At 37.5% G+C, this 16,580-nt stretch overlaps 1 non-coding gene across 1 annotated transcript; it reads left to right on the forward strand.

The window, feature by feature from the left end:
• The first annotated feature begins 9,354 nt into the window (after positions 1-9,354).
• LOC114890088 lies at positions 9,355-9,461 on the forward strand. The gene has a single exon (XR_003792226.1). It is a non-coding gene; the product is annotated as a U6 spliceosomal RNA (small nuclear RNA).
• The last annotated feature ends 7,119 nt before the right edge of the window (positions 9,462-16,580 follow it).

The following is a 16,580-nucleotide window of genomic DNA, read 5'->3' on the forward strand; positions in this document are numbered from 1 at the left end:
TCTCTCTGAACAGGCCCCATCTGTGCAGCTCATTCACAGTTTACTTTGCCTAGATGACTGATAAAATACCTAAGGGTACACTGTCACCCTTAACTGAGACCCCCATCCTCTAAATTCGTGGTCTGGTTGCTAATGACAAATCTCTTCATGGAACCTCCTTAAAAGAAAGGTTACTCCCCCTTTACTGTGAAACGGGGATACTACTCGGTCAGTAACTATACACAGTAAGAGTGTGTAAAGAGATAGTAGCCAAAACGGAGTGTCTTATTCAGGAGTGAAATTAATTAAGGAAGATTTCCTAAAGGTGGTAAGGCCTCCTTATAGAGTTGATCATTATCCAACTGTATTTATTTTATAAGGCTCCTATAAATTGTAACCCTGGTGATTTACATGAATGAATGAACACCTATGTCTAGTAATCATCCAGCAGAAAAATTAAATATATCTGAAATATATGTCAAGTTAATTTTTTGTTTCATTTATCACAACATGAATCCCAATTCACATATGTTCAGTCTTCTTAATCTACAGCTGCTAGTGCATGATTTTGTCCTCATGACTTTAAAAAAAAAGGAGGAAAGTTAATTTTAAGATGCCTAAGACACATTTTTAAGACCTAAGACACATTTTAAGGCACATTTCCATTAGGAAAACACTATGTCAATTCAAAGGCGATGGCTGTGCTAATGTAACAAAAGATCTATAGCATTCCTTATACTATCTGAAGTAATCCCCCATTCAGGTTGGCCCCAGAATGACGATATCCAAAGAACTTAAGAGAGGAAATGAAATTGCAGCAAAATGGGATCCTATGAGATTAATAATTTTATAATTTAATATTTACATAATTGTACCTAAAACATTAACTCAAGGTATAAAGAAATATAACTGGTTAATGTAAGTTCAAATACTTACAGTTATCAAGATAGTGGTCATTGGCAAGTGAAACAACAAGAGAAGAGGCCCATGCTATGCCTGGTCCTGTGGAGCAATTTTCAGACTTCAGCTCATTCTGGCAACTACGATTAAAGAATACACAGAAACCAGAATTACAATTACATGACTTTACATTGTATCAATTAGCATGTTTCCATTAAAAATAGTAGAAGGCTGAGTAAAATTGGCTTAAACAATGACTTTTACTATATCACAAAACAGGACGTCCAGAGGTAGAATAGCTCCAGTGAGTTCACTGAGTAATTCAACAGCATCAAGAAGGACTCAGGGCGGAGCTTCAAGATGGCAGAAGAGTAAGACGTGGAGATCACCTTCCTCCCCACAAATACATCAGAAAAACATCTACATGTAGGAACAACTCCTACAGAACACTGTCAGAAGACCTCAGACCTCCCAAAAGGCAAGAAACTCCCCACGTACCTGGGTAGCGCAAAAGAAAAAAGAAAAAACAGAGACAAAAGAATAGGGACGGGACCTGCACCAGTGGGAGGGAGTTGTGAAGGAGGAAAGGTTTCCACACACTAGGAAGCCCCTTCGCGGGCGGAGACTGTGGGTGGCGGAGGGGGGAGCGTCCGAACCACGGAGGAGAGCGCAGCAACAGGGTGCGGAGAGCAAAGCGGAGAGATCCCCGCACAGAGGATCGGTGCCGACCAGCACTCACCAGCCCGAGAGGCCTGTCTGCTCACCCGCCAGGGCGGGCGGGGGCTGGGAGCTGAGGCTCCGGCTTCAGAGGTCAGATCCCAGGCAGAGGACGGGGGTTGGCTGCGTGAACACAGCCTGAAGGGGATAGACCGTCACAGCTACCGGGAGGGAGTCCAGGAAAAATTCTGGAGCTCCCGAAGAGGCAAGAGACTCTTTCTTTCTTGGCTCTTTGTTTCCTAGTGCTCGAGGAGACGGGATTTTAAGAGTGCCACTTAAAGGAGCTCCAGAGATGGGCGCTACCCGAGGCTATCGGCGAGGACACCAGAGACGGGCATGAGATGCTAAGGCTGCTGCTGCCGCCACCAAGAAGCCTGTCTGCAAGCACAGGTCACTCTCCACAACTCCCCTCCCGGGACCCTGTGCAGCCCACCACTGCCAGGGTCCCGTGATGCAGGGACAACTTCCCCGGGGGAACACACAGTGCACCTCAGGCTGGTGCAAAGTCACGCCGGCTTCTGCCGCTGCAGGCTCGCCCCAAACTCCGTACCCCTCCCTCCCCCCCGGCCTGAGTGAGCCAGAGCCCCCTAATCAGCTGCTCCTTTAACCCCGTCCTGTCTGAGCGAAGAACAGATGCCCTTAGGTGACCTACACGCAGAGGGCGGGCCAAATCCAAAGCTGAACCCCAGCAGCTGTGCGAACAAAGAAGAGAAAGGGAAATCTCTCCCAGCAGCCTCAGGAGCAGCGGATTAAATCTCCACAATCAATGTGATGTACCTGCATCTGTGGAATACCTGAATAGACAACGAATCATCCCAAATTGAGGAGGTGGACTTCGGGGGAAATGATATATTTTTTTTTCCCTTTTTCTCTTTTTGTGAGTGTGTATGTGTATGCTTCCGTGTGTGATTTTCTCTGTATAGCTTTGCTTTTACCATTTGTCCTAGGGTTCTGTCAGGGTTTTTTGTTTGTTTGTTTGTTTTTAGTATAGTTTTTAGCACTTGTTATCATTGGTGGATTTGTTTTTTGGTTTGGTTGCTCTCTTCTTTCTCTCCTTTTTTTTTTTTTTTACTTTAAAAATGTTTTTAATAATTATTTTTTACTTTAATAACTTTATTTTATTTTACTTTATTTTATCTTCTTTCTTTCTTTCTTTCTTTTCTCCCTTTTAATCTGAGCCGTGTGGGTGACAGGCTCTTGGTGCTCCAGCCAGGCATCAGGGCTGTGCCTCTGAGGTGGGAGAGCCAAGTTCAGAACCCTGGTCCACAAGAGACCTCCCAGCTCCACATAATATCACATGGTGAAAATCTCCCAGAGATCTCCATCTCAATGCCAAGACCCAGCTCTGTTCAACAACCAGCAAGCTACAGTGCTGGACACCCTATGACAAAAAACTAGCAAGACAGGAACACAACCCCATCCATCAGCAGAGAGGCTGCCTAAAATCATAATAAGGACACAAACACCGCAAAACACACCACCAGACGTGGACCTGCCCACCAGAAAGACAAGATCCAGCCTCATCCACCAGAACACAGGCACTAGTCCCCTCCACCAGGAAGCCTACACAACCCACTGAACCAACCTCAGCCACTGGGGACAGACACCAAAAACGACAGGAACTACGAACATGCACCTGCGAAAAGGAGACCCCAAACATAGTAAGTTAACCAAAATGAGAAGACAGAGAAACACACAGAAGATGAAGGAGCAAGGCAAAAAGCCACCAGATCTAACAAATGAAGAGGAAATAGGCAGTCTACCGGAAAAAGAATTCAGAATAATGATAGTAAAGATGATCAAAAATCTTGGAAATAGAACGGAGAAACGACAAAAAACGTTTAAAAAGGACCTAGAAGAACTAAAGAGCAAACAAAAAGTGATGAACAACACAATAAATGAAACTAAAAATTCTCTAGAATGGATCAATAGCAGAATAAATGAGGCAGAAGAACGGATAAGTGACCTGGAAGATAAAATAGTGGAAATAACTACTGCAGAGCAGAATAAAGAAAAAAGAATGAAAAGAATTGAGGACAGTGTCATAGACCTCTGGGACAACATTAAACACACCAACATTCAAATTATAGGGGACCAGAGGAAGAAGAGGAAAAGAAAGGAACTGAGAAAATATTTCAAGAGATTATAGTTGAAAAATTCCCTAATACGGGAAAGGAAATAGTTAATCAAGTCTAGGAAGCACAGAGAGTGCCATACAGGATAAATCCAAGGACAAACATGCCAAGACACATATTAATCAAAATATAAAAAGTTAAATACAAAGAAAAAATATTAAAAGCAGCAAGGGAAAAACAACAAATAACACACAAGGGAATCCCCATAATATTAACAGCTGATCTTTCAACAGAAACTCTGCAAGCCAGAAGGGAGTGGCAGGACATATTTAAAGTGATGAAACGGAAAAAGCTACAACCAAGATAACTCTACCCAGCAAGGATCTCATTCAGATTCTACGGAGAAATTAAAACCCTTAGAGACAAGCTAAGAGAATTCAGCACCACCAAACCAGCTTTACAACAAATGCGAAAGGAAATTCTCTAGGCAGGAAACACAAAAGAAGGAAAAGAACTACAATAACAAACCCAAAACAATTAAGAAAATGGTAATAGAAACATACATATCCATAATTACCTTAAATGTAAATGGACTAAATGCTCCAACCAAAAGACATAGACTGCCTGAATGGATACAAAAACAAGACCCGTATATATGCTGTCTACAAGAGACCCACTTCAGACCTAGGGACACATACACACTGAAAGTGAGGGGATGGAAAAAGATATTCCATGTGAATGGAAATCAAAAGAAAGCTGGAGTAGCAATTCTCATATCAGACAAAATAGACATTAAAATAAAGACTATTACAAGAGACAAAGAAGGACACTACATAATGATCAAGGGATCAATCCAATAAGAAGATATAACAATTGTAAATATTTATGCACCCAACATAGGAGCACCGCAATACATAAGGAAAATGCTAACAGCCATAAAAGGGGAAATCGACAGTAACACAATCATAGGAGGGGACTTTAACATCCCACTTTCACCAGTGGACAAATCATCCAAAATGAAAATAAATAAGGAAACACAAGCTTTAACTGAAACATTAAACAAGATGGACTTAATTGATATTTATAGGACATTCCATCCAAAAACAACAGAATACACATTCTTCTCAAGTGCTCATGGAACATTCTCCAGGATAGATCACACCTTGGGTCACAAATCAAGCCTTGGTATATTTAAGAAAATTGAAATCATATCAAGTATCTTTTACAAACACAACGCTATGAGACTAGGTATCAATTACAGGAAAAGAATATGTAAAAAATACAAACACATGGAGGCTAAACAATACATTACTTAATAACCAAGAGATCACTGAAGAAATCAAAGAGGAAATCAAAAAATACCTAGAAACAAATGACAATGAAAACACGACGACCCAAAACCTATGGGATGCAGCAAAAGCAATTCTAGGAGGGAAGTTTATAGCAATAAAATCCTACCTTAAGAAACAAGAAACATCTCAAACAAACAACCTAACCTTATACCTAAAGCAATTAGAGAAAGAAGAACAACAAAAACCCAAAGTTAGGAGAAGGAAAAAAAATCATAAAGATCAGGTCACAAATAAATGAAAAAGAAATGAAGGAAACAATAGCAAAGATCAATAAAACTAAAAGCTGGTTCTTTGACAAGATAAACAAAATTGATAAACCATTAGCCAGACTCATCCAGAAAAAAAGGGAGAAGACTCAAATCAATAGAATTAGAAATGAAAAAGGAGAAGTAACAACTGACACTGCAGAAATGCAAAGGATCATGAGAGATTACTAAAAGCAACTCTATGCCAATAAAATGGACAACCTGGAAGAAATGGACAAATTCTTAGAAATGCACAACCTTCCGAGACTGAAACAGGAAGAAATAGAAGATATGAACAGTCCAATCACAAGCACTGAAATTGAAACTGTGATTAAAAATCTTCCAACAAACAAAAGCCCAGGACCAGATGGCTTCACAGGCGAATTCTATCAAACATTTAGAGAAGAGCTAACACCTATCCTTCTCAAACTCTTCCAAAATATATCAGAGGGAAGAACACTCCCAAACTCATTCTACGAGGCCACCATCACCCTGATAACAAAACCAAAAATGTCACAAAGAAAGAAAACTACAGGCCAATATCTCTGATGAACATAGATGCAAAAATCCTCAACAAAATACTAGCAAACACAATCCAACAGCACATTAAAAGGATCATACACCATGACCAAATGGGGTTTATCCCAGGAATGCAAGGATTCTTCAATATACGCAAGTCAATCAATGTGATACAGCATATTAACAAATTGAAGGAGAAAAACCATTATGATCATCTCAGTAGATGCCAAGAAAGCTTTTGACAAAATTCAACACTCATTTATGATAAAAACCCTCCAGAAAGTAGGCATAGAGGGAACTTTCCTCAACGTAATAAAGGCCATATATGACAAACCCACAGCCAACATCGTCCTAAATGGTGAAAAACTGAAACCATTTCCACTAAGATCAGGAAGAAGACAAGGTTGCCCACTCTCACCACTATTATTCAACATAGTTTTGGAAGTTTTAGCCACAGCAATCAGAGAAGAAAAAGAAATAAAAGGAATCCATTTGGAAAAGAAGAAGTAAAGCTGTCACTGTTTGCAGATGACATGATACTAGACATAGAGAATCCTAAAGATGCCACCAGAAAGCTACTAGAGCTAATCAATGAATTTGGTAAAGTTACAGGATACAAAATTAATGCACAGAAATCTCTTGCATTCCTATACACTAATGATGAAAAATCTGAAAGAGAAATTAAGGAAACACTCCCATTTACCACTGCAACAAAAAGAATAAAATACCTAGGAATAAACCTACCTAGAGAAACAAAAGACCTGTATGCAGAAAACTATAAGACACTGATGAAAGAAATTAAAGATGATACCAACAGATGGAGACATATACCATGTTCTTGGATTGGAAGAATCAATATTGTAAAAATGACTATACTACCCAAAGCAATCTACAGATTCAATGCAATCCCTATCAAATTACCAATGGCATTTTTTACAGAGCTAGAACAAAAACTCTTAAAATTTGTATGGAATCACAAAAGACCCCAAATGGCCAAAGCAGTCTTGAGGGGCAAAAACGGAGCTGGAGGAATCAGACTCCCTGACTTCAGACTATACTACAAAGCTACAGTAATCAAGACAATATGGTACTGGCACAAAAAGAGAAATATAGATCAATGGAACAGGATAGAAAGCCCAGAGATAAACCCACACACCTATGGTCAACTAATCTATGACAAAGGAGGCAAGGATATACAATGAAGAAAAGACAGTCTCTTCAATAAGTGGTGCTGGGAAAACTGGACAGCTACATGTAAAAGAATGAAATTAGAACACTCCCTAACACCATACACAGAAATAAACTCAAAATGGGTTAGAGGCCTAAATGTAAGACCGGACACTATAAAACTCTTAGAGGAAAACATAGGAAGAACACTCTTTGACATAAATCACAGCCAGATCTTTTTTGATCCACCTCCTAGAGTAATGGAAATAAAAACAAAAATAAACAAATGGGACCTAATGAAACTTAAAAGCTTTTGCAAAGCAAAGGAAACTACAAACAAGATGAAAAGACAACCCTCAGAATGGGAGAAAATATTTGCAAATGAATCAACGGACAAAGGATTAATCTCCAAAATATATAAACAGCTCATGCAGCTCAATATTAAAAAAACAAACAACCCAATCAAAAAATTGGCAGAAACCTAAGTAGACATTTCTCCAAAGAAGACATACAGATGGCCAAGAAGCACATGAAAAGCTGCTCAACATTACTAATTATTAGAGCAATGCAAATCAACACTACAATGAGGTATCACCTCACACCAGTTAGAATGGGCATCATCAGAAAATCTACAAACAACAAATGCTGGAGGGAGTGTGGAGTTAAGGGAACGCTCTTGCACTGTTGGTGGGAATGTAAATTGATACAGCCACTATGGAGAACAGTATGGAGGTTCCTTAAAAAACTAAAAATAGAATTACCATATGACCCAGCAATCCCCACTACTGTGTGTATACCCAGAGAAAACCATAATTCAAAAAGACACATGCACCCCAATGTTCACTGCAGCATTATTTACAATAGGCAGGTTATGGAAGCAACCTAAATGCCCATCGACAGATAAATGGATAAAGAAGATGTGGTACATATATGCAATGGAATATTACTAGGCCAGAAAAAGGAACAAAGTTGAGTCATTTGTAGAGACGTGGATGAATCTAGATACTGTCATACAGAGTGAAGTAAGTCAGAAAGAGAAAAACAAATATCGTATATTAACGCATATATGTGGAGCCTAGAAAAATGGTACAGATGAACCGGTTTGCAGGCCAGAAATTGAGACACAGATATAGAAAACAAATGTATGGACACCAAGGCGTGAAAGCGGTGGGGGGGTTGGGGGTGTGTGTGATGAATTGGGAGATTGGGATTGACATCTATATACTAATATGTATAAAATGAATAAATAATAAGAATCTGCTGTATAAAATAAAATAAAATAAAATTCAAAAAAAAGGAATAATAAAATACTATCTGAATATACTCAGACATACATCATTTAAGTTTTTCATTTCATTCCAAATTCTTCATTTATTACATAGCCATCTCTCACACGGAAAAAAAATAGTCATGATACTTGTTAAATATGTGTTCTTTTTAAAAATATTTTATCAATTCTAATGAGAAATAACACTAATGAAACATTTTGAATGCTATATCAAATATATTTAAGGGATGTCAGGAGAAACAATGTGGCACAACTATAAAGCAATCAACTGAGAGGTAAGAAACATGAATTCTAATTCTAACAGCATTTATTCAGTACTCAATGTACACCAGGCACTGTACTAAATGTTTAACTCATATTCATTTATTTAATCCTTATAATATCCCTGCAAACTATGTACTAAGACTATCCCATTTTCAGATGTGGAAACTGAAGCACAGAGAGGTGATTTGACTTGCACAAGGTCACACAGCTAATAAGTGGCAGGGGTGCACTGTGGGACTTCAGAGCCAAAACACCTAGCCATGGTTCAACATGATCTCTCTAGTCCTGGAATTGCCACTAGCTGCTTAACTTTGTTGGAGCCACAGTTTCCTAATGAGTTAAAGAGTTGAGTAGAGATCTTTAAGAAAATTTCCAGTCCTAACACTTAAAACATCATGAAAACCATGACCTTACAGAATCTTCCTCTGCCAAATGCTTTATATTAAAGTTACATTTATCACACAACCAAACACCCATATCTGGACACTTACTTTCTAGCAACAACTGCAAGATAATCCAGAGGAAGAATTAACTAAAAAACCAATCATGGTATGTAAGTCACAGGAAAAATACATCTCCTTGGAGGAATAAGGTTGCAGTTTATCAGTCCTAAACTCACGAATTTCCCCGGACACTGATGTGATACCTACCTAGAGGGCAGGTTAGAGAACTGGCTTTCCTACAATATGGTTTCTGAACTAACTAAAGAGCTTCCAAAGCATGTACATTTCCTGACATTAGGCGGCGGAAAATTCTTCCCCCTTCAGAGCAAAACGTCCCCCAGGACCTCCTAAAGGAGTTATAATTGATTTTAAACCATCTCACCAAACATAATTATAAGTACTTGTGTGCTCGCTTCGGCAGCACATATACTAAAATTGGAACGATACGGAGAAGATTAGCATGGTCCCTGTGCAAGAATGACATGCAAATTCGTGAAGCGTTCCATATTTTTATGTATATGTATAGCGGATTCACGTTGCTATAAAGCAGAAACTAACACACCATTATAAAGCAATTATACTCCAATAAAGATGTTTTTTAAAAAAAAAGTACTTGTAAGATTCCTCAATGTACCTCTTTGGAGTATCCATACAGAGACACAGAGTAGAGCTATACATTTGGAGAAGAATTAATATTAAATTTATTTCACCAAACACTGTGAACTACCCACTAGAGTGACCTACCATTCAGCTTACCTGAAGAGCAAAAATTTAAATCTAAATGATTAAAGTCTCAAATCTTATTTTAATAATACAAGCAGGATTGGACAGTATCTTCCTGCAGTGTGTGAAGTAGTTCATACTCGCTGTACTTTTTCACTGTGTGTAAAGAGGGACATCAAGTGGTCTAAGTTCTGGAAGACGGGCATTTTCTCAAAAATCTTTTAAGCTCCTATGGCTCCCTGACAGGATGGATAGAAAAAAGGAGTGCAAAGTATAGAAAGTTTCAAAACACTCACCTTTTTAAAAAATTACTTGAATAATTTCAGCCAATTTTTGTAAGGATCAATTTTCCTTAGTTAGAGACAGTTTTCTTTTGGATACTCAGTCATATCTCAATTATCCCTAGTAGGTAAGGGATATAATGCTGTTTAGAAAACATAAATAATTTATGTATCATAGTATGTGTGTATGTATTTTGTTATATAGGCTATTTTGCTTTCCTATTGCATTTTTTATGTTACATAATAAAGTTAATTTGTTATTCCTGAACAACAACAACAAAAAGACTTGAAAAAGCCCAAAGCATCGTGAATACTAAGGTAAAGTTGTGAAAAATAAATTTGCTACAGTATGCAAGGACTAAACCATACAACTTTTTTTAAAAGATAGTTATAGCTTGTCTACATCTATGATTTGAAATGTATCCCAAATAAAAGTGCTGGGCACTTCTATTCCCATACACTTGTAATCCCTTTGTCCTGTTTATGGAACAGATAAATGAAGAAGAGCTTTATAACAATTTTCAGCAAGAAAGAAAAGTTAGACTGCTGGATAACTGCACAGAAAGCCACTATTGACAAGAACCACCTGCCTACTATTATTTAAATGTTTCTCATATCAGAAAAGCATGAAGTTCTTTTGAGGTTGTTTCTCCCCTTAGTCCTTCAGGCCAGACTCTACAGATAAGGGGGGAAATGAGAGGCATTACTACTTGGTCTTGCCTGAGCTATTGAGTTTATAGTAAAATAAAATAAAATATAGTAAAATAAAAATTAAGTAAAATAAAAATAAAATATAGTAAAATAAAAATTATAGTGAAAAAAAAATAAAATTTTATAGTAAAATAAAAATTAACCACTGGTGGCGCAGTGGTTGAAGAGTCCACCTGCCGATGCAGGGGACGCGGGTTCGTGCCCCGGTCTGGGAGGATCCCACATGCTGCGGAGCGGCTGGGCCTGTGAGCCATGGCCGCTGATCCTGTGCGTCCAGAGCCTGTGCTCCGCAACGGGAGAGGCCACAGCAGTGAGAGGCCCGCGTACCGCAAAAAAAAAAAAAAAAAATTAAGCTAATGTGGACACTAAGCAACAAAAGAGTTCAACAAGTATAAATTGAAATAACAAAACTCATTCTATAACAGTGACTCCTTCAGTTCTAAGTGAAGTGGAATGATCAATGAAGTACATGGGCAGGGGAGTCCCACCACCTCACTTCCAAGCCAGGTCAGCCTCTTCCAAACTCTCAAGCTATTTAACTGATCAAGATCATGTTTCTTCCTATATGAAATGGGAATACCCACCTCAACGGGTTATGGTGAGAAACAATCAGATTGAAAGCATTTGTCAAAGTGTCTGGCACATAGCCAACACTCTGTACATGATAGCTGCTACTCTTATTAACCCAGGAGTGAGATTATCCAACTGAAGGACAATATTTGGACAGGACATCCTGATCTGAGAATGTCTCTCATTTCTCATACTGACATAATTTAAGTTCTCCCTTTCATGAATTCTTTTTTGAAAACTTAATTCCAAAAGTAATACACATATATTTTATAAATAAAAAACACTAAAGAATAGGTTCAAAGTGAGTCCTATACCCATCTCCAATACCAACTGTGATTATTCTTATTTTAAAAGTCACAACTGCTCTTGGTTTGAGAAACAGTTTTGTTCTTCATTTTATATGTGTCTATCCCTTTATATGTTTAAACAAAAACAGATGTAGTTATTTATAATATGTTAAAATAGAAATTGAACCATGTTATAAAAATTATTCTAATATTTGCACTTTCACTTAACAACATATCCAGGATATCCTTCAGTATATGTTAGTGTGTGAAGATTTATGCTGTTGACATAAATTTAATAGTAAATTTTAAATAAAGAGACAAGATAAGGACACAAAGTGTTCTTTCATCACTGTTTAACTTTTAAGAGCAATGACTGCGTTAAGATTATGTTGATTTTTTTAAGTCCTTTACCATTTAGAGATATCTACTGAAATATTTACAGATAAATTATATGATGCCTAGGATTGGCTTCAAAATAACTGGAAAAGGGATAGAGAGAAGGAAAATGAGGGGATAAAAATAAAACAAGATTGGCCATGAGTTAATAATTAAGCTGGTTGGTGAGTATATGAGTGTTAGACTATTCTCTTCTCTGTACTTTTAAATATTTCTGAAATTTTCCATATTAAAAATTTTTTAATATTTTCTATCCTTAAAATTTAGCTATTAAATTCCAAACAGCTATGCATTTAACTTACAGCAATTAATTTCTGATTAGTTTAATCAACAAAACCAATGGTTCCCAACACCCATCCCCTAAACAGCACAAACAAAAAACAACTTAGCTTCCTTGTAGTTTGAATGTTGCTATAAAAATCCAAATACAATAACCAGCCCAGAGAAGCAGTGTTCACTAATGTTATGGGGATATTTATCAACAGGTGTAAATTATAAACTATTATAATTATTGCTTTTTAGAGTTAATGAAGAAGTGTTTTTTCTCTTATGTTGAAATTATAGCAGCTGGTTGAAAACAGAAAAACAGTTTAGTCTATGTACAGCCAAAAAAATCAAGAAGATAATGTTGTGTGCTTTATTCACCCAGATAAAAAGACATACAATCTGGAGTGTACTCACCAAAAGTCTGCCCTGCTGAAGCCAAGAGGAGGCCTTTGTTATGCCACTGGAGTAGAATAATTTTTTGAATCTTTGATTTGTATTTTGCTCTATGTACACCTCAATAGTTTCAAGAAGGCAGACAAACGCTTAATATCTTAAAGGGCACAGAACACAAGCTGCTTGGATTCTACAGCTCTTCCTGACTCTTGGCAATGTCTACACTCACTGAAGAGGTAGGTCCATGTGGGCTGAAGGCAGATGGGATAGCCAGAGTACCTTCTAGGGCAGCAAAAGGGAAAAGGAAAAGTTTTCTCAATATTGGAAAGAGGTCAGGATTCAGAAGGTGCAGTGAGACACAGAACCTGGCAAGACAAGAGGGTGTCTGTGTGGTGCACCCAGAGAGGCTGAATGGTTGGCCCCCCAGTCCTTTCAAAGATTCCTAACACCAAGCATGAACTAGAAACAGTGGAGGAGCAGAGTCTAGTAGGACCAAGCTAGCTGGACAATGGCCATCTCCATATTATCCAGTGAGAGCCAATGATCAATGACAAGAGCTATGATCTTCACTATGGTTTGGCACCATTTAAGATCCTGAATCTTTGCACAATGTTTGGGACAAGAGAGCACTACACAAATATTTAGACTTAATTCCTGCCAGCCCAGAAGTATGATGAGATTTTACCTAGATTTGGGTTTAAGTGACTTTAAAGAAAATAAACATGTGCAATAGTTTTTACAGATCTGGGTTTGTGTTTGTTAATTCACACAGATGACTCCATTTAAAAAGCAACCATGCCAATAAAAGTGGCTATAAAAGCAACCTGCATCCATGCTGTAATAATAACCATCTTTCACATCTGCACAGCTTTGTACATTTGGTAAGGTGTTTTCACATGTTATCTCATTTGATCCTCACAGAGTTAAGGGGGTTCAGTGGCTCTCAAGCTGTTGAGAGTAGATGCGCAGGAGCAAATGGCTTAATGGAAGAGAGGATTTTCTCCCAGGCATCTGTCTGGTCACTAGATATTTCCTTTGCTCAGCTGCATTCTCATTCTCTCTCTCTGTCTCTCTCTGTCTCTCTGTCTCTCTGTCTCTCTCTCTCTCTCACTCCCTTTCTCTCTCTATCAGAACAAGAGGAAAAATTTATTCAACTCTTCCTTTAAAAACATCTGTACAAAGTTGTCATTTCTCAGATGAATTTCACAGAACCCAATGCCAAGGATGACTTGACTTCTTAAGGGGTTGCAATTTAGGCTGCCACCCAATGGTGGTAGTAAGTCATGGTGAAACCTTCTCATGAAACAGAAAAACAGAACAAAACAACAAAACAAATACTATTTGAGAAGGAAAAGAGATTATAACACTTTGCAATGCCTTCTTACTATCAGAAACAGGTACCTTTCTTAAAACAACTCAACAGATGTAAAGGTTATTTAAAAAGTATTTTCCTATTGCAAACTTTTAAAGCCAAAGGATTTAATAGAAGTTGCCTCTGAGGAATGGGAGTTGGGGGAATGAAGCAAGTAAGACTCATTTCTCTACTTAGTACATTTCTATATTTTTGTATTGGTTACAATAAAATATATTACTTTTGTAATATGCTTAATTTGAAAACTAAAGAATTTTTTAATCAAAGGAATCTAATCTCTAATTCAGTTCTTTTCCTCTTTATCACAAAACATCATTGCTAGTTCTCTTTTCCTTCTATACCTTACAGGGAATGAAAAAGAAAACCCTCATTTCTTTAATTGTTCACTTTTGTCACGAATAACCCTGCCCTGGCTTGTCCATGTCCTCTAGCCAGGAATTTCCAACTGTGGCAAGAACACCAGAGAAGGACTCAGAACCAGCATCAGAATTAAAATTTCACTCTCCATCAACCTACACCATCTGGTGAGGGTACAAGGCTGAATGCATCTGTCATTGCTTTTTCAGGCATACTCAGAGCAAACAGGCAGTAATCTAGGAGGGCAAGTTTTTTTGTTTCTTTTGTAAAGTTGTAAGAGGAAAAATTTCTCCAAAAGGCAAAATGCATTTTAACATCTGCAAAACTTACTACAAATAAATAAAATAACAGAATAGCTACAAACATATAACTGTCCTTGTAAGAAAAAGAATGGGCTTTTTATTTTTGTAATGTGGGACTCATATTCTTAAGAGTGGTAGAGGGATATGAAACAGTGAAAGACGCTGATTTGGCTTGGTTCAAAGTCCCAGCAGACTCCTTTTCAACTACTGGCTTTGACTTCTATAAGTTTTCTTTGTACGTAAGAACTTGTCGTAGGTAAAAAGAAAACCATTCAGTCTCTCCAGCCCTCTGATTTAACTTTTCTTTTGTTCCTCCTTATTATTAGTAAACACACAATTTCCCCTAGAAGAAAATAAACATCCATCTTAGCTGTGTCTTGACTTCCACAACCATAACATGTTCCCCTACCAATTCATTTCCACATTATTTTTCTTTCTGAGAACCCCCTCCATCCTTCAAAAATGTCTTCCAGGTTTAGACATGGTAGCTTCATTTGCATAAATTAATCATATTTTTAAATTTTTTCTCTTCACAATCCCCATAGCAACTGGCTTCTTTAGAAACTTCTACAGAGAGTCCAAAGATATCATATCTTTTAACTGAACAGAATATTTTGAATAGAATTAGTAGAGGAAAATAAGATGGTTTCATTACCACGTCCTTGGCCTTTCATTCCTTTTATTTTTTTTCTTTTGTAAAATAAAACTTTGTCAATTCCGCTATACAGAATTGGTTAGGTATTCTGGGGCTTATCCGTTATTAAAGAATGTGTATTTTAAAAGATGCTATCTCACCCATTTTAAAGAGCAGTTTTTCATGTATTCATTCTGTAAGTATTTGAGTATACTAAGAACCGCTTGAAGCTGTGATTCAGGTAACTATAAAACTCAGAACTGCCCTCCTGTACCTGCAATCATGTTAGGTGACAATAAAAAGCAGTGTATAATTAAACACTGAAACTGTAAAACAGCCCTATCAGCATTCAGGAAAAAAAAGGAAATCATCATTTTTGGTTGATGTAAGAGGAAGATGAAATTTGAATTGGGTTCTGAGAGATAGGCAGGATTTGAAAAGTTGAAAAAAGAAAACATTATTCCAGGCATCACTCCAGAAATAGAAGGCAGTATGAATATTTACATGCAGGGTAAATATGGAATGTTTGGAGGCACAACGAGTAGATTAGTTTGGCTAGAGGAGGCTAAATTGAGGCATACAAGACAGGGCTAAAAAGCTAGGAGATAAGGCTAGAGGGCAGGTGTAGAAAGCCTTGACCATCAGCCTGGATTTTATCTCATAGGTGATAGGATCAACTAGTTAAAATAGGAAATTAAAAGAAATTAGGAAGAGTAATCTAAAAGAATGTTTGAGATTACTTGAGGGCCAGACTTTCTCCCTACCTTGTTTTTTTCTTCCTCCATTTCCCTACTCCACTTTCAGTCAGAGTAATTTTTTAAAATTCAATCTCTAAACACTTTTTATTGAATTATAATTAGCATTAAATATCATATTAGTTTCAGCTGTACATGATTTGACATTTTTATTCATTATGAAATAACCACAATAAGACCAGTGACCATCCATCACCATACAGTTGTTACCATATTATTGACAATATTCTCTATGTGTACATTACATCCCCATGGCTTATTTATTTTATAGCTGGAAGTTTGTACCTATTAATCCTCCTTCACCTGTTTAGTCCATCCCCTGACCCCCTCTTCCCCTGACAACTACTAGTTTGTCCTATCTATAACTCTGTTTCTGTTCTGTTTCATTTGTTCATTTTGTTTTTTAGATTCCACAAATAACTGAAACCACATGGTATTTATTTTTCTCTCACTTATTTCACTTAGCATAATACCCACCAGGTCCTTCCTTGTGGCTGCAAATGACAAGACTTCATTCTTTACTATATATATATAGAGAGAGAGAGAGAGAAAGAGAGAGAGGGAGAGGGAGAGGGAGAGGGAG

The sequence above is a fragment of the Monodon monoceros genome, unplaced genomic scaffold, assembly GCF_005190385.1.
Source record: "Monodon monoceros isolate NGI ecotype Baffin Bay Population unplaced genomic scaffold, NGI_Narwhal_1 Super_Scaffold_10, whole genome shotgun sequence".
Classification (NCBI taxonomy): domain Eukaryota; kingdom Metazoa; phylum Chordata; class Mammalia; order Artiodactyla; family Monodontidae; genus Monodon; species Monodon monoceros.